This window comes from Crassostrea angulata, chromosome 2 (assembly GCF_025612915.1).
Source record: "Crassostrea angulata isolate pt1a10 chromosome 2, ASM2561291v2, whole genome shotgun sequence".
NCBI lineage: Eukaryota > Metazoa > Mollusca > Bivalvia > Ostreida > Ostreidae > Magallana > Magallana angulata.
Window position 1 is genome coordinate 30,888,083 of NC_069112.1, and position 20,336 is coordinate 30,908,418.

Genomic DNA, 20,336 nt, shown 5'->3' on the forward strand with positions numbered 1-20,336 from the left:
GTCCCGTAAGTACAATCGCCTCGATGAGGATGATTTTCATTCTCTAAATCAGAATGACATTGAGGGCATCCGTGCCAGTAACATCCATGAAATTCGTACACGGTATTCGATTCTGGATCGTAACCGTCTACGGTATAGGGCCCTAAATTTCTTTCTCCACCATTTTTCGCATGGTAAATCACCCGCCCGTCTCGACTCATCTAAGCTAACCAACGACAAGCTTTCATTGAAAATTGTCGGGCTGGGTCGTATCCCAAATTCGGTATGATGGCAATACTGTCTTCCAGCATAAATCCCCTTCGATAGGCTAAATTAGCAGTACTGGCAAAAGTGATGGCTTCTTGAAAAGGATTGACTTGTACCAAACTCTGTATGGTCTTTCTAAATTGAGCGAAACACCGTTGTAAAATGTCTACGTCAGAGATACAGTAATCTATGAATTCTTTTTGAAAATCAAACAAGTTTCCTTCTTGTTGGCGATACCAATCATAAAACGCTTTTCGTCCAGAACAAGTCATGTCGTCAGGATTGTAGTAAGAAGCGGGGGGATAGGGACCCACATTATTCTGGCATTTTTGATAAAGCAGAAGTCAAATAATTATAAGAATCTATAAATTTCACACCAAGAACTTCCATAGATAAAATCTTAGTTCCGTTCATGATCACCGAGGGAGTTATGCAAGCGGTATGCACCAAATAATTCAAAATAAATTGCCCATCGTATCCCTTGAAATTGTGAGCTATAACAATGGCCCCTTCGTGCAAAAGACAAAACTGACTTTTTTGAGTAGCGTGAGGTTGGGCCTGAAAAAGCCATTCTATGAATTGTTTCAAAGTTTCAGAACCATGAAACAATTGGCGTCGAGGGCCTAAATGTTCACAGTGAGAACAGGACTGATCTACCTTTAAATGATCACAATGCTGACACACACGATGAGCTACACATAAATTAGGGACGTGAATTCCATTTTCTTGAGTACATTCAAAATCAAAATAAATGTACATTTGAAGTTTTTTCCCTCTCTCTTTCAGAGTAGGTTTAACTTGAACAAAACATTGGTGATCTTTCTCGACCATTTCTCTACAAATCTTACACCATTTTCCGTCCCCACATTTGTGATAAGGGGGCAACTTTTTACTCATCCATTTTTGACAGAGAGAACATCGATCCATTAAACTGCATACAGTAGTTTTAGAGTTTTTACTGTAAGGCTCTAAATGTCTCTGATGACAAATCTTGCTTTTAAAATACCCCTTACAATCAGAACAAAAAATGCTACTCCCATCGGAAATACATGGGGTGTCCCCCAAGCAAAAAGAACAAAGGTAAGGACATTTGACTCTATGATCTTCAATGTGACTATAACCTACATCGCAATAATCGCAGTAATATTTGTTTTCGGTCAATCCAGGCATAGACAAAATAGTATCGTAGTGTTGCTCATCCAACAAAACATTCAAACATTTTCCATTTCCTTTTCCTTTGTAAATAGCCTCTAATTTCAGTCGAGAAGAGACCGTTTTAAATTGAAATATTTTCAATCGATATTGAGGAAGCAATACTTCTTGTAACTTGTTCCATTCCTCGGGACCGCAGGGCAAATTAGCATCACAATGAGCTTTTTTCATCAACCCTAAAGCTTCTTTTTTTCTGCTGGGGGGAAAGAATATCATTCCTTTTGATACGATCCCACTGTTATTTCCAACGGGGCAATTCCAAGGGATCCGAGGGGCGCTGACTGTGTAACCGAGCTACAGCGATAGCTCAAGGGAGACAGAGATGATCACCTACATTTTCAATTTTCAATACAGATCTTTTTCCTTTCTTAAACTTCTCTTTATTAGCATGTAGATGTCTGACTTTTTGTCCTCCGCTTCCCTGAGGATATTTGACGTGAAACAATTCAAATTCAGCAGATCCGTCCGTAATAGTAAAATCTTTTTTCGATTGCTGCACTGCCTGAACTTTATTCAAAATAGTAGCTTCGTTCAAATTCTTTGATTGAGTAAATTCATACCAAATCTCAGAATCTAATGACGGATGGCGCAAATTCAATCCCAAATAATCGTTAGGATTACATTGCATGCGCTCTTTCACTTCTTTCAACATGTCACTCAATAAACGTTTCACAAAACCGATATCTTATTTCTTGGGGAAAGGTCGAAAGCTGACCGTATATACATTTTGTTTCACTTTAAATTTGCGAGATTGTCGCCCCCTGTCTAATCTAACATTGTAAAAGTCAGAAACCACTTTTTTCTTTACAGCTTTATTGACCGGTTTTTTTTTTCTTTAAAAGTTTTAAATTTTGATCGATCAATCGCTTTCTTTTATATCTCAACAGACGAGATTTATTCAACAAAATGCTTTCGTCTACATTCATCTCTCTCGCTTTCAAGGGAAGGATCCAAATGAAAAAAGTATTTAATAATGCTATAGTTATATTAATCAAAACATGTTTACGAACTCATATCAAGGTCACTAGACAGCTAAGTCGGGGTATTTTACCATAAACTAGGTCGCACAGCTGTTGTTTACGTCGCAGCTACATTGACTCAAGACACGTACACGGAGCGGGGTCACACAGGTGTTGTTTACCCAGCAGCTGCATTGACTCAAGTCACGTACACGGAGGGTATATAACACAGCGTTTCTCTTCAGTTCCTCACACCATTGAATGGACATCATTCAGAACCTTATAGTGGAGAAAATCAGAGAGAAAATCAACAGCAAAATGGCAGAGGAAAATCAGAAAATAAAAGAAGAACCAAAAGAAGAAGAAATTACTGAGATTCAGCCAGCCAAGAAGTTTGGATTCTCAGAGGAAACAGAAGAAAAACCAGCATTTCTTCTAAAGCCTCCCAGAAATGAAGGCGGAGAAACTTACTTAGACATACTGAAAAGAGAAAAGCAAGAAGACAAAGAATTCTACAAAATGATAATCATCCAAGAAAAACGAAGACTGGCTAAGAACCCTCACTTTGTGACAGGAACCTTTGGACCCGGAACGGGCACAAAATCTCTACGAAAAAATACAAGACCTGCTCAAGGATTACTATTACCCAGAAAACGAGTTCAACAGGCTGAAATTGGGCGTCATTCTAGCAGAAAAAAAAAAAAAAATAAAGGAAGAGGCTGAAGCAGAACTACAACAGAAAAGAGACGTGGAAATGGAACTGCAGATCACCAAAGAAGAACTACAAAAGGCCATCAAAGAAAATGAAAAAGCCGCTAAAAAAATTAAGATTTGAAAGAAGAAGTCGGAGACCAGGAAAAAGAAATTGAAGAGCAAGAAAAAGAAATTGACGAACAGGATGAAGAAATAGAAAAACTGGTAGAAAAAGTCGAAAAACTGCAAGAAAAAAATCACCAAACTAGAAAAAACTCCTCCCCTATTCTTCTCCGAGGAAGAGTACAAAAAACTACACACCTTCAAATGGATACTAGAAAACGAACTAGAGAGAGCAGAAATGAAAAAAGCTGAACTGGAAGTACAACTGACAGAAAAAGAACACGAACTGCAAGAATTAAAGGACCAACTCCAAGAAAACAGAGAAATAATGAAACGCATGGAATGCGTAATGGAAACTTGGATTGACATCGATTACGTACAGAAATCAAAGGATTTGGAGAAAAAACTGGCAGAAAAAGAAAAAGAACTCCAACAAAAGAAGGACATGATAAAACGCATGGAAGCCGATATGTACACTTGGATGGACAGCGATGCTAAAAAACTGCAAGAAAAAGAAAAGTCCCTGGAAAAACCACTGGCAGAAAAAGAAAAAGAGCTCCAAGAATACAAAGAACATGTCAAAGAAATGGAAATAATCGGCCCGAAAATGAAAGAAGAAGTACAGAGATCCACTCCCTTCTAGGAAGCCTCAGAAGCTGGAACTTTCATCAGAGATATTCAAAAGAAAGCTGAAGAACAAATCCAAAAAGCTAAAGAAAAATTGGCCCTCATGGAAACAGAAGTCGACACACTCAAGAAAGACAACAAGGAAAACGTTAAAATATTCGGAGAAATACTGGACCAAATCCTCCCCCACATCAAGAATATGACAGAAAAAACTTTCAACGAAGCCGAAGAATGGATGGAGGCAGCAGCCACAGGAAAACAAAGAGAATCATGGAGCATCTAGTTCGAACTCAAAATCGCCACGGAAGAAAAATTCAAAAGTCTCAAGGAACTCATCACTGAACATTGCAAAATATTCTGCTTCGTCAGAAACGGAAGAACTTACAATATCAGCGGGGAAATTCAACTGAAAAAACCACTCGGCATCAAAGAACCTAACAAACTCTTGGGACCAAACATCTATCTGAACGGAGGACCGAAGGAACAAGCCACTGAAAAATGGTCCATGGCAGCAAAGTTCAACGAACAGGATTATTTCTCGATCTTCTTCACGGATCAAACCCCCAAAGGCGGAGACAAAGTCGAGTGTGAAATCAGGAAATAAACGTTTCCGAGTGAAAAAAAATGTGTTCTTTATAAACTTTTTTTCTCCTTAACACTGTAAATTTGTTCATTTGTTCGCTTTGAATTCAATAAAATTTGACTTTCTTCTGTCTATACTGCCTTTGTTTACCTTTATTTCGACGCCATTTTGGATTTGACCTCATTATTTAGACGCCATTTTGGATTTGACCTTAAAAGTGCACTCAGTTGACCTCCTATCTAGGGGCCTTATACTACTCACATGGTTTTGACTTATTAAATGATTGATTAGACCTTGCAGATATTAACTTTCATTTTCTTAAATAATTTGTTATATTTGCAAATATTGCATAAAATATTAGACTTCATGTAACATATATCCTCACACCTCCAAGTTGATAAGTGTTAACTACTTTTTTTTTTCCATTTTCTTTGTTTAAATATTTATTGATAACTTAGTTTTAATTTGCAGCAATGAATCAGGAAAGAATGAATATGAAAAATTAAGAAACCAATCTTAAATGTAAAAACACTGCATTAGGAGATGAATGCATGGGTCATAAAAATTCACCAAACAATATTCAATTATGTCGTATATGAAAATATGTAAAGACAATGTATTACAATTTTTATATAACAAAATTACTTGGATGGAAAGTTGTTTCCATGTGGGTTTTATTTTAATCTGTTTTATGTAACTAATATATAATTGGAATAAGCTTTTATATCATAAGTAAAATGCTGGTATTGATGAGAATTGTAAGGTGAATGATCTGTGTGATACTTTGTATTTTATACATTCATGCTACAAAAAGCAAGTACATATACATGTAGTAATACTTGTCATATATAAACAATGTATATTTTACTTCGTCTTGGATTTAAAAATATTAATGTAGGTAAAGTAGTGAAATGTAGGAAGGTACACCATGTGTAAAGAAGAATATTCATCAGGAATGAAGTGTGTTGCAATCAGCATAATTAATTAAATGTGTACATCATATTTTAGCACATGATTTGACAGACTGCTCCATTGGTAGCTTTTTATTGGCCAACACGCTTTTCATATCTCCCTCTGGGTCATCTATTAAATACTGACAGGCTTATGAAATTAAAATCTGATCAGTTGGTACATCATGAGTGGAAATGAAAAGTTCACTTTGGACTTAATGGATTATCAAAAAAATGATATCAAATCATGTTCTATTGTTAAACATTAGATTATATTACTAACAAAGAAAAGGTTTATCCCAACTTGTAAGTGGGTCACTTTGACCTCATTTTGGAATTTATTGACATATTCAAATCAAATCTGGGTCTTACCTCTATAGTCAACTACTATCTTGTAGTGTATTTTTTTCAAAGATGGATACTTTAGACTTTTCAAAAATATTTTATGGTGTACATAATCATTGTAGTTCAAAACAAATTGAGACAAGTGTATCATGTTCATGTAACAGTGAAGTTTTCTTTGTTTATTCATGTAAGTGCTGTTATTTTGTAAATTGCATTCATATTTTTAAAAAAGTAAGATCTTTGTTGCATTTTTAAAGGGAGATTTGATAGGCATTTAATCGAGATAAAAAAATACAAATGTAAAGATTTCTATGGAAGTTTTTTTTTTCTTGTGCAATTTTATCATTTTTAAATAAAAGTCCCTAATAAGGGAATTGCCATATGGATGTTTCTCCATTATTGTATCTTGGCTGTATTTTATTTATTATTGGAAACAATTTCAGATTTTTAAACAAAATTTGGAACTGTTTGAAATTATTTTGTTTTTACATAAAGTAGAAACCTTGCTCAGCTTTTGTGAAAGCAAAAATATAAAAAGTTTCAGTAAGTTTCAGTTGCAGAAACCCTTTGTAAACAATATGTTTCCCAATTGTATATGGAGGTTGAAACTATGCAGAAACTTCAAGTTTCAGTAAGTTTCCGTCGCGGAAACCATTTGGATTAATGTACAGCCTTAAGTTTCAGCACTGCGGAAACTTAATGAAACTTGAAGTTTCCGTGCTGAAACCTGTCGGAAACTTAAAGTAACCTTAAGTTTCCAAAGGGTTTCCGCAGCGCTGAAACCAGACATTTCATCCAGTGGAAGCCTCTACCAGGCCACTTTACTTCGACTCAACCAACTTCAGGTCAAGTTGACATTTCGGCTTCGTCCGGTCAAAGGATAACGAATCATAAATCTACAACCGTAAATCCTTATGCGACCCCCTTTGTGCCAAGAAACCATGGGACGGCCAGCGAGCTAATAAAGTTCTTGTTGAAAAAGGACTTACTCATGTCGAGATTCTCAAATTTCAATGATCGTCCTGAAACTTATTCTATCTGGAAAACCTCCTTCAGAGCTGTCATATCAGAGTTATATGTAAGTCTACTGGAAGAGTCTGACCTGCTTGTTTAGTGGCTAGGACCCGAGTCATCCAAATTTGCACAGGGCATCAGGACGTCAAATATAGGAAATCCTTCAAGAGCATTTGCGAAAATATGGGAGAGACTAGAAGAGTCAATACGGGGGGCAGAACAAGTTCATCAAATTTGCAGTCCTGTTGCCAAATGATTTTTTATCATAATGAGACGGACGGTTGATAAAAATGGCGAGCTCATCTTGTTAAGGCAAACGAGAGGGGCCCTATCTAATCTATAACTAAATGGGTAGAGGCGTTCCACATATTTGTCGCAATCTATGCAGAAAACTTTGCCCACGAAATTGAAAACTTTATGACGTACGCACACACTGTGCAAAAAATTGCTGACTCGTGTGGGGACTCTGCTGCTTTAATGTATGATGAAAAGGTTAGGCGATGGCGCGATAAAGAACCTTCATTATGTGCTTGGGAGAAGAAAAATATTGAGCTATACCAAGAAGCTTTAGTTTCTGGACTAGATTTTAAACTCAAGTACAAGAAACAGCCCTTTTCTGCAAAATCCAAGTCGCATAACTGCTGCTATTCCTTCAACAATGTTGACTCGTGCACTAAATAACTGCCCCATCAACATGTTTGCCAGTACTGTGCGGGAAAGCATCCGCGTCGACAGTGTCCCAATAGGCCAAAACAAACCTTTGCTAAACAAAATGATAGAAAGCCCGCCAGTACCTCTAACCAACAAGGCTCCACTAAGAAAAGGGGTATAAGTATCATCACACCTATTCTAGTCGGCAAATTGGCCAGTTATCTGTCTATGCAAGATAAAGGAAGGAGAGAGTCGATTCTTTCAAGAAAGAAATGGATTTGCATCAAAGGAAAAAAGGGTATGCCCAATTATATGCACTGCATGATTTGAGAGTCTAGGCCATATGTTCAAATGTCCTTGTTTACAACTGCCAAAATCATGAACTTGTATTGAAGTTCTAATTTATGCTGTATTATATATACAGTGACTGTTCTATTGATTTGAACTTACCTTTGGGATTAATAAGGTGTTTTGATGTATAAATCGCATTTGCAGATACTTAAGGCAAGAATTAACAGAAATGTAAATATGCCCCCTTCAGATAAGGGAGGGCATACTGCATTACTGTTGTTGATCGGCCGGTCCACCAACAATTTCCTTTAATGCAGAGGTTGCTTCTATTGATATGAAATTTGACATAAGATTCATCATAATAATATTTAGCCTAAGGTTAAGTTTGATTTAGAGCCTAATTGAGCAATTTTTGACAGAGTTATGCCCCTTGGATTTGGGAAAATCCCAATTATTTGCTTTTTCGTTCATTTCTTTGCAGAGGTCTCCAATGAAGAAGGGGACAATTGTGTTTCACAAATATCTCTTGTTTTTTGAAATATATAGTCTCATAACTGCAATAGTGTGTGCAGACAAATTTTTATGATGCACAAACGCCTGTTACTCCTCTTTCAAAAAACAATGATTTAATACTTACATAAATTGTCTGAGGAATTTAAAAGAAAAGCCTTAATATTTTACAATGTTGACATTTTAAAGACAATATGTGTATAACCGTGTGTATTTATGTGTGTATATATGTTGTAGAAAATGGAAGCTATACTATAGACAGGCTGTCAGGCTGTATTTAAACTAAAGACCTCCTGGGATGAGGAGAAAAAGAAACAAGTAGAACCTGTATTTAATGTCGGGTACATGATGATGTCACCAGAATATGAAAATGATTGGGAAGATAATACAATATATGAAATCGCATCTCTAAAGTGGCGCTCTGACGAATGTTTAATTGGACACCAAAAGTTCCGCTCTGAAATCCAAATGTTCAAAAAGGCAAAGTATTTCTCGAAGAGGAGCTCAATATGTGACATGACTGTAAAATCATTGCAAAGTAGCTTGATGTATTGTTGTAGTATGACGAACCTAAAAATATGCTGGGTATTTTTTTAAATACAGGATCTGATATTACCTGTTCAACTCATACTGATATATATAAGAATATTCATTGTGTATTTTATTCTGCAGCCACATTGACTTCTGACAGAGCCAGCCATTTTGTCCTCTTCGAGAAATACTGATTCTGATTGGACCATCAGGAATATTAACCAATGAAATTGAGTTTAACATTTTCTATCACAATGGCCGGTCTGGTCAGACGTTGATGTGGCTGCAGAATAAAAGTTAAGTTTGGAGAGTATTTACGGAATTTTATCGGAATTTAAGGATGTAAGTAGCGTGCATTTGATGTGAGATTTTAAAAGATTAGTGCGAATGTTTCTCGACTTGTTGCAATACTGCTGTTGTCAGAGGCAAAATCCCATCGTGAGCCCTGGACCGGTAAATGTCCGAGTAAAAATAAACTGGCGAATTCGAGAGAATAATGACGTATATCTTCGCTATTTTAAGACTCATCGACTTGAAATTCGGCATGAGTGTATCTTAGACATGATTGTTTTTAAAAATACACGCATATTGCAAGTGTTTTAAAAAATAATTGATTTATTAGGCTTTTGAAGCGAGCTGGTAGTTTTTTATCTGGGTCAGAGTTCGACCCCTTTCTTTAATTATGGTTACATTGAAATTAGTTAAAACGGGCCTGGCCCCTGTGATCACGTGACGTGTTTAAAATTACGAGATGCACATGTGCATCATTATAATTGAACACAATTTGTTCATTCAATTTAGTATAATTTGGTATTTGTATGCATCATATATATAGGGTTTTTTTCAACGCTATTACATGTAATATGATTGTTAATATATATCTTCTCTGAAGTGGTTTTCAAGGGAACTCTTATCCATTTGCAGTTATGAACTATAGAGTGTGTATGTAGTATGAATGTTTCTAAAAAACATGCTATTTTGAAAGTACATCATGTCATGTACATGTACTTGGAAAGAGAATTTGTATTTACATGTGTATGTATTTTAGTGACCAGTAAATAAGTAACAAAATTTCATGACTTCAGTATTGTAAACTTTCAACAATTGCTTTTCTTTATCCACATGCATTATATTGGAAAATTGACTTTGCCTTGTAATTTATGTTGTATATGGAAATACGCAAGTTAAACTAAAATGTGTTATTTGCAGACCATGCAGCAATTTTTATGGGTCTGTTTCAGCTGTGTTTTTTTTCTACAAGCCTATATAGATTCCATTATTTCCATTTAATGTGTATTAGCCTGCATTTGCTGAAGTCAAACGTGCATTTCACAATTCCAAATTTGGACATTTTACTTAAGTATTTTTTAAAGAACTACATTAGCAATTGTAATGGCATCAATTCCATATGTATCTGATCATGACGTATATATTGTAATTTTTTAAATTGTGACATTTATGCTTAAAACTTTGAAATATTTTGCTATGTAAGAATACATGTAAAAATTTTTTTACATCATTGAGACTTAACATGCAATAAAATCGAATCTTAAGTTCACTTGTGTGTGATTTTAATTTTCAAAAATGATAGCAAAAACAATTTCAAAGAAAACAACTGGATGTTTAAAGTTATAGATAGATGTATGCGGTGGTATAATTATTTAATTAAACGAAAATAATAATGACGTAAAATATATACAATTCCAGTTTATATTGGCAGGTTTAATCAAAATATTCTCGTTGCATAAAAAAGAGGTATAATGTAAGTTGATAAAAGCGTTTATTTGAATGTATTAGGAAGTTTAAGTCTATCCGTATATAATTTAATTTTTGACAGTTTAATAATGTAAAATGTAAATTAAACGAGAACAAATAATGAATTAAAATTCAACATTAAATTTTATTAACCAAACAAATTTAATTTATCCATTAAACTTAATTTTTTGAGCATGTTTAATGAAAATTTTACGTATCATATACAAGAGGTATCATATACAAGAGGTATAATATTAGTTTACGGAACACTTAAATCTGTACGTATGAGTAAGTTTACAATTTTTCCAACATTATTAAATTTGTTCTTTTACGGAACCCAGTAAACTCATATTAAATGCTAATTATTTTAAACGTTTTCGGGCACACAATATGTGATACTACATACTTAAATTTTAAATAATGGTAACGTTAAAATTGCATTTAAGGTGAAATTAAATGCGTGTTTTCGTGCAGTGTGGAACTGTAACAAATCCTCCATATCTAGAATCAGTCTTGTCAGCGGTCACGAATTAAATGGATGAATTGAAAACCAAGAAATCAGACAAGACATGTTGACCCAGTAATTTACAATTAGCGTGTAAGAGCCGCAAATACCTTGATGAAAGTAGAGTGTACATTTACAGCTTTAGTGTATTGGAGAATGCGCGGATTCTTATTTTTAGTGTTCATTGACAGGTTAAGTGTATTGGAGAATGCGCGGATTCTTTTTTTCTGATGGTGTTCACCTCAATTTTGATGGAATGAAAAAATGTGTTCGACAACCGAGAGGATTTTTGCTTTCCCAGTCCTTTTGATTGTCTATACAGCTTTGGCTATTAAATACGTTATGTCTATATAGCTTTGGCTATTAAATACGTTATGTCTATATAGCTTTGGCTACTAAATACGTTACATTCTCCCTAAATCTGAGGAATCTAACAGAGTAAACCTGTGACAAGGTCCACTCAACGCAATCTGTCAAACAACATCAGTTGGAATGATGTAATTTAACAGGGGCAGCAAACATCGGACAAGGCACACCAAGTCCTTAATTCCGTCGTCTCAACGCCCTCAAAAAGGGAATTTGCGAAATATAACAGGTCCTCTTTCTGCAGGCCGCCCATTAGGACAAGATACAAATGTATCGATGTGAAAGTAAAGTCGAAAATCTGGGATAAAGAATACATTCAACGTGGTTCCCTCATTTTAAAACAAAGCTATGCCAAACTTAAAGCAGTACAAGGAAAATATATTTCTTTACTTTTCAGCATAATCTACAGCAGTGGATAAATGCCTTTCATTTCTTCGTAGCGGTGTACTGGGAGAAATCATTATGTGTTATTTTCAGCTGGTTTGATCAATTCCAAACAAACTAGAAAACTGACCAGTCAGGAAGGGCCCCGCTATGACAATTAATATAGAGAAGTGAAAAAAAACTTTGAATTCCATCCTCTTTATATTAACAATGATGAGAAATAAATGCCCAACATAAGATGTAAAGAACTGCAATATATAGGATCTCATGATTTGTAGTTGGATATGATTTTCATCCAACAATTAAAGTGTTTTTTTCTTGAGTGAGGGGATAAAACACAAAAGTTGGATAAAAATCATATTATACTACAAATCATATGAGATTCTATTTATCCCATGTTTTATACACGTACCACAATCAATGTTTACACTGTTTATTAAACTCCACATTATTTTACTTCATTATGCCTACGCAAATCCCGTTGTAAAGTCACAACTGTGGGATATCCAAAAAATATCCAATGTTTTATACACCACAATCAATGTTTACACTGTTTATTAAACTCCACATTATTTTACTTCTTTATGCCTACGCAAATCCCGTTGTAAAGTCACAACTGTGGGATATCCAAAAAATATCCAATGAGTCATATCCATGGGATAAAGGAGGTTAACATGGGATGAAATATTTTTTTTTAGAAAAACAAAGAATTGATACCAATGCAATGATACCTAGGCTTTGCCTCAACTTCAAACAAACATCAGTTTAAACCGAGGGGGAAAAATATTAGGGTGCAGCTCATGGAATGAGAGTTTAATTTGCTTCAAAACAAACATCAGTGCAGACAAAGGTGTTCATTAATCTCGATATGACAGATAGAGATAAGCCTCTAAATTTTCTGCAGCAGGCAAGATAATTGATCCCAGGGGATTAATTGTTCTGCTCTCTCATCCTTTTCTTCTAAATTTACAATAAGATTTTTTTTTTCAGAAATGACAGCATGGGGTTATTATCTGATTACCTGTTAAAATTAACAGCATTAAGGCAGAAAAAAATAAAATAAATAATTAAAAAATAAAATAGTGTGGAAGGTTAATTAATCCCAAAGGACAAATTGCACAGCCTTCCATGTATACAATGGTAACATTCTCAGCAGTTATCTCTCTTTGCCCATTCATTCTCAGCAGTTATCTATCTTTATGCATAGTTAGGAATCTACCCCACCACCCCAGCTCCAAACCAGAAGACATAGAGAACCAAACTTAGCATCAAAATATGTATTTCTGCCTACTGAACTACCATACCAAATTTGAACTTGATTTGGCAACCATAAAAAAAGTTATTCGAAAAAAACACGAAATTTGTGGACGGAAGAGTGACAGACGGACGGACGGACAGAAGGACGGACGGACAGAGTGATTACTATAGGGCACCCGCAAATCCTTGCGGGGCCCTAATTATTATTAGTTATTATAATAATTGTACTAAACAATAGAATATATATAAAAAAAAATATTGTAATTATGTAATGTTACCTTTGCTGATTTACCTTTCATGTTTTAGATTGCGCAATAAGAAGGCTATTAGTGGTGAATCCTGTTAAGTATTTTTATTTTCCAAATAAAAGCTAAATACTATTGTACTAGTAAATAACAAAACACTGTGTGGAATTAACAACGACACGCTGCAGCTATTTAATATTTGGCATATTAAATGTACAAATACATAATTATGGCATTAAGTTGGATCACATGATTTATTTATTTTAATGAAATAATTCTGAAAATTTAAATTTTCCGCTGCAAGTGTCGTCCTAAACTGGTATTTCACACCTGAGCAAATCTTTATATAGCCTTGCTAATAAACCAGTTCTTAAGAACCAGGTGACACAAACAGGTATTCGAATGAAAACCTTATATTTCCGGATAATTAATTCATTATTATACCAAGTAGATATTGACTGTCTAATTCGTCCCTCAAACGAAAGAAATCATATTTTCATTGCAGATTGATTACGTTGTTGGCATGACAACATTGGGCCAACATACGTAAAACAAGTGACCTATATTTGTTGGTAATGCGCAGTTGGGTCAGCCTTGGTCCAACATACTAATATTTCATGAATTTCGGCAAATTATTAGTTGGCGTTACAATATCTGGTCAATTTTGGGCCAGCGTTAGTAAAATATGTTTTCTTTTTTGTTGGTAATACACATTTAGGCCCAAATTTTTATGTGTCATGAATTTCGGCAAAATATTTGTTGGCGTTACAACATCGGACCATTGTTTGGCCAACAGTTAAATAAGGAAATAAAATGTTAATTATACATTCCTTTACAGTATAACTAATAATGTTGATACATATTGCAGAATAAAAATAACATGTTTTTAGCCGCAGTAAAGAAAAACAGACTGTTTGTCTGTAACAGATGCATAGCTAAGGACTGCTTCCGCTTTGCAAAAGATCGTGAAGGTGGGAGGAAGAAAAAGGAGGAAAGAAAGAAAAGAAAAGAGGCTACCCAAGCTACCGAAACCAGTGAGCCGGGCAATGAATAGACAGGCTTATGATTGCTTACGAAGGGACTTTGTCTGAGACGATTCATTTCAATTTAAAAAAAATATTTTTATTTTCCGTATATTTATTAATACTTTGCTAAGAAAGATTAAAACTTGTATAATATATTAAATATTAGTTTGCGATGCGCAAGATATCTCCTGTATTTTAATAGCCAAAGAGCAAATAGGAATTGATTGGACATGAGAGATGCAATTCAATTGGAACAACATTGAATAAGTGCGACATGCTACGTTTAGCTCATTTTGCTCTTTGCGAGTTTTTTTTTATAGGACTGTAGTGATTTGTGAAATTTATATAACTTTGCTAAAAAAAACATAAAGCGTAATTAACGCTAAATTGCGTATTAACGCTGAACTGCGTATTTACGCATTATTTTGCGAATTATTCGCATTGACATTTGCGTATTTAACGCATATTCATACAATGAGTGAAAACTCTGAGCATTCTGAAATGGCTGATGGAAGAAAATGAGGCTCCAGTGACCGATCAATACTGACAATGATGAAGGAAATGCAAAACAATATTGATTCCTTGGCATCATCTGTCGATGAATTGAAAATACGAGGACAGAAATGGTATCACAAGTTTTACACATAACTGACTGAAAAATTCTTTCCACAACATATTTTCTGTGAAATTTCATCAGTTTTTGGATCAAGCTCAGAAAGTGATCATCAAACCTGACAGTTGATATGTGAATTACCTTTTTGTGTATATAACCAAGTCACATTCATCAAGTTCGTATACACCAAGTTGTCCTTGAATTTGACATATGGATGCAAGAAGAACTCTAGATAAAGTGAATAAGAGTCAGTATTATTGGCCTCACCTCAGGAAAGGTGTACAGGACTATGTGACTTCGTTCACATTTGTGAAGAGCGCAAAAATCCTAGTAAGAAGAAGAGAGCTTACCTGAAAACTCATCTCAGCGGAGTGAAATTCGAGAGAATAGCTATTGATATCGCTGGCCCGTTTCCGAAAACAAATAACGGATTTGTGTACATCTTAGTGATTGCGGATTATTTCACTAAATTTACCGAAATATTTCCACTCCGAGACATTGAAGCCGAGACTGTAGCGAATACTATATTCCTTAGATAGATAAAAATTTATGGTTGCCCACAGGAATTACATTCAGACCAAGGAGTAGAGTTTGAGAGCCGTCTGTTTAAAGAATTGCGTAAAATGTTACAAATAAACAAGATGCGTACAACAGCATATCATCATCAGTTCAGTCAGATGGAATGATAGAAAGACTGAACTGTTAAAGATGTGCTATCTAAATATATAAATGTACATCAAAATGACTGGGATAAATTCGTTGATTGAGTTGTGTTTGCCTATAATAGTACTTTGCATGACACGACAGGAATTACTCCGTACAGAATGGTATTCGGGGAGGAGATGCGATTACCCGTAGAACTAGTGACTGGGCACGTGAATGACGAACACCATAGTTGTTTACCTTCTGAATACGTACGAACATTGGAAAATTCTTTAGGTGAACTATATAAACTTGTGAGAGATGAAACAGGAAATGATGCAATTCGGCAAAAACGTTACTATGACCGAAATGTGCGCGAGACAAATTACGAAGTTGGAGATCTAGTGCGGACTAATCAACGCCCAATTCTTAAATGAATTAAAGCAAAACTCGTTAGAAAATGGACTGGACCATGGATTGTTCAGAAAAGACTTAGTGATGGTTGGTTCCAAATAAAACATGCCAAGAATTCTAAGCCAGTAGTCGTACATTCCAACAATATGAAGCCGTACCGAGGGAATAAACAGTACCCTTCGACACGCGACCCCCAATATACAAGCGACCCCGAATATACAAGTGACCAGCTGCAGAGGGGACCCGCTACGCATCGCCGCACATCAGCCAGACGACGAAGACCTAACCCTTTCAAGATGCCGCGAAACTTACCACCCGTCCCAGACAGCAAGTCCCCGGCCCCGACCGCTAAGGATTTCAACTAATCAGAAGACGAAGTGAGGATGACGAAACGAGGAAGGGTACTTAAGAGCCCAGCCAGATTCAGAGACTGACCACTTTCGAATTCTTTTTCTAAGCGGAGGGCTGTATGTGATATTTGCGGTATACAACTTTGTTCAGTTAGGGCCTTAAATCAACATTGCAGAGAACAGCATACATCTTCATTGAAAATTGTGAAATGTAGTTTTTGCCAGAGACCATTTCGACGAATGTTTAATTTACGAAGACATATGTGTAGTGTACATAACATCACAATGGACTGTGCAAAGCCGGAACTTGCAAAGTGCGGAAAAGCTGATATAATTCGAGAGGAATTTGCTGAGTCGAAGAAACCAGTGTACATAACGTTAATGGACAGTCAGTATAGTGAAATGTCTTCGGACGAGCTGGAATATGAAGATTTTTCGTCAGATGAGGACGCTCTTGAAGAAATGGAAGCAGACACAACCATGTGACACTTTTTCTGTGACCTCTTCATTTCTTGAACGAGTGATTCGCGACGAACCTGTTGTGGATGATTTTGTGGACAATCTTCTTTCGCAGGACAGTGATATGGACTGTACAGATCGCGATGATAGTGATATGGACACTAGTGAAGTCGCCGAATCGAATGCGTCGAGGACTACGATCATATTGCTAACCATGGTGAAGACAGAGACTACCTATCCGGATGGCCAGACGGAAACCGTAAGAAACACCATTATTTCTCATTCGGACAACGTGGATCCCGACAATCTTGACTTTTCAGAGATCACGATGGAGATCCTGACCGAAGTACCCATTCACTTCAACAATCGGAATGTGAAAGTTATTGATCTGTGATGGACATTATTGAGTGAACATTGTATTATATCTTGTAAATATTTGACTGTTTAACATATGCTGGTTTATTAACGTATATCATATGTGTTAATATTGATTTCAACTTTGGTTTTTTTAGTTACGTTTGAGCGGAGTCAAAACTCTTAAGCGGGGGAAGTTGTAACACTTAAAAATTCCAGTCTTATTTGTTTATTATTAAATTGGTTACCTATCATTTTCCTTATTTTCAGTCACCCGTGCTATTTTTAGAATTGTTTATACCCAGTCACGCAGAAGGAGTGATGCCCCATCGTTTATACCCGATCACTCATTAGGAGTGATGATATTCCTATATGTATATATATAGAGAGAGAGAGAGAGAGAGAGAGAGAGAGCGATAATTTAATACAGTGCAGTGCGTTTTTGACTACGTTTAGACTAAACTGGAATATTCTTTGGAAATTTGTTGATTTTATATCTATATCGAGATTTAACATGTATACAAAACATCGGACTTTTCATTCCCAAGGAGGAAATTAATCACCTGGGGCGATCAGTGATTAAATATTAAGAAGCTTAATGGTTTAATTAATAACATTAAAATGGGAATAATTGCTCGGTCTGCGTTACCGGGGCATTTGATGATTTTTTGAAAGAATATTCACATGAGTTTTAAACAACTTAAGATTAGATTATATCGGTCACATATTAATCACTCTGTAGTTTTTCTAATACATGGTTGTTCGTTTGAGTGTGAAAGCGAACTCGTTGTTGCAAAATCTTGTGTCGCTTTAGCGCAACTCAGAACATATGTAATTGAGTAACAGTTAGAAGGTGCTTTTATTAACAATAAGACTATTATTCGAAATCAATCATCTTCACATTAAAGATGTGAAATCGTAACCTGAGAATGTGGCTAATAAATTAACCTGTTGAACACGCTAAACTTCTATAGTTATGAACAGAATAATTCATAATATATTATAATTGAAAGTTGAAAGGCAAAGGAAATTTGTTCTTGAGAAATACGACTACATTATGCAATGCAGTCGATCGCCATAGAAATCATCAAAGTACTGCAAGTGTCGACATATTTCTTATTTCTTTGAAAGACCATAATAGTTCACTTGACTTGCAGACTTTAATTTAGCGACATATCTGCCTCCAAAAAAATAGATGCGCTTCTCAAAGTTATACATAAGTGCGTTATTGGGGATTTTCTTTATTGCTAATTGTATGAAAATTGATAAAAAAAAAAAAACCTTTTCATGGAAGTTGTGTATTATGAGGTTGTATTGCAATTTAATTTACTTACAAGGTTAGCTACAGCCAGTGGAATACTAATATTAGGTGAACAATGAATACCTAATATATTAAAATACAAGATAAAGAGTTTCCAGAACTATACTACTATGCAATTGCATTTGTATGGCTGTAGGTGAGGAGGTAAACATGTATCGATGTACATACAATGTATGCACTGGACATCCGGACTGTGGCTACATACGATACCCATGATAGTCCTTTAATACACCAATGCGCAGTTTGATCTAGACACTGACCAGTTTCAAAACTTCTTCGAATTTCCCATAATTCCAATTTACGCAAGCGCAATTGAAGTTTTTTTTTCAATTTTATTTATCGACCCACTGACATAAAAATAAGGATTTTCCATATTATTACTTCGTCGAGAGAGGTAATATTCATTTCTGTTAATAAGGTTATTTAATTCACGTTACTTAGCGGTGTCTCTATAAAACAGCACCATCTGATGTAAAATTTACATGCTCGCTTTTGCATAAATTCTCCCGCTGATCTTTTTTTTTTTTTTCGCTGATTAGATATTATTTTGAATGTCCAAATCTACTCGTATCATTAAACAATATCAGACGACACACATTTCCCTGTAGAAAGTTCAGAGATGCCATCAATTTTGACTAATTACTAAATTTTGTCAGCACGTAACAATTCTAAACTTGCACATTGTAGTGTATTACGGATTCGAGCCGGGTCCGGTTTGAATTTTAGTAGAGACGTGAGTTCCCGCCATTCTGGAAAGTTTCAATGTTTACATGTGCTCCGTGCACATTTCGTTCAATACCTAGTCCATCGGCGCTCTAAAACCACAAAGTAAGTTCTCATTCATTTTCTAGAGTCAGTCAATCTATATGTTTAAGCTGTCTGTGCTAGTAAATCGTTTGAAACGTTATGGATGTAGTTGCATTCAACGCACGTGTTAACCTAGACAGTAAGGGTTAAATATGTACTTTTATCATGTGTTCATTCATTATGTCATGCGGGTGGAATTCACTTTCTTATTGATACCTTTTATGCAGTTATAAATCTATCGTCATTTATGTTGTCAATCTAGTCATTTGATATTTGTTTACTTACAGTTTATCTCTATTAAATTTCTATGGAAAGGCATTACTGCCATATATATATATATATATATATATACATGTGTACAGAAGCCCATGTTTCCAATTACTAAAGTCCATTTCAGTATTATTCAAAGAATTTATTTGATCTATAAGTTGAATTAGTACAGATAATCTGATGTTTTGATAACGTATGGTGTGCCATTCCTGTAGTTTTAATGTGACTACTGTGTGCATGTTTTTAAGAGCATGTTTGTTTATGTTTCAGTTTTTAACCCTCTCCGGAGGTATGTTTAAGAAATAAAGGACTGCACCAGTTGAGTTCTCTTGTTACGCCACACACATAGTCTTCAAAAATATTGAAATATTTAAATAAGAAGTTATCTTAGAGAAAAGGTTACGTGTTTTGTAGGCGTGTTCGGTAAAAAAAAAAAAACAATTCCTGACATGAATCATGAGTTCATACTGTTTATAACAATGCTTGCTACCCTTTGAAAATTTAACTCGCCATTTAAAGACATTTTTGAAACGATTACACAAACTGTGTTCGACAAATAGTTTTCCTAAAACATTTTCTTCTTTTCTTTTTCTAAACATGTTTAATATACAGGCTTTCAATCACAACACGTTTTTATAACAAAAGCAGAACTGAAAGTTTAGTCATTATTATCGTTTGACACCATATCACATATATTTTCAACCCGCACCAACAACGGAAGACCTACTCGTTGTTTTGCCACGAGCTCTGCTCTAGTTTATTTTACTGATTGTAATACACATTTACATTTCTTTAAATTGCGTTTATATCATGAAAAGGAATTAGTTACTTCTA

At 35.2% G+C, this 20,336-nt stretch overlaps 1 pseudogene; it reads left to right on the forward strand.

Annotated features, from left to right (window-relative positions):
- The first annotated feature begins 1,869 nt into the window (after window positions 1–1,869).
- LOC128173834 (trichohyalin-like) lies at window positions 1,870–4,467 on the forward strand (annotated as a pseudogene).
- Window positions 4,468–20,336: the final 15,869 nt, after the last annotated feature.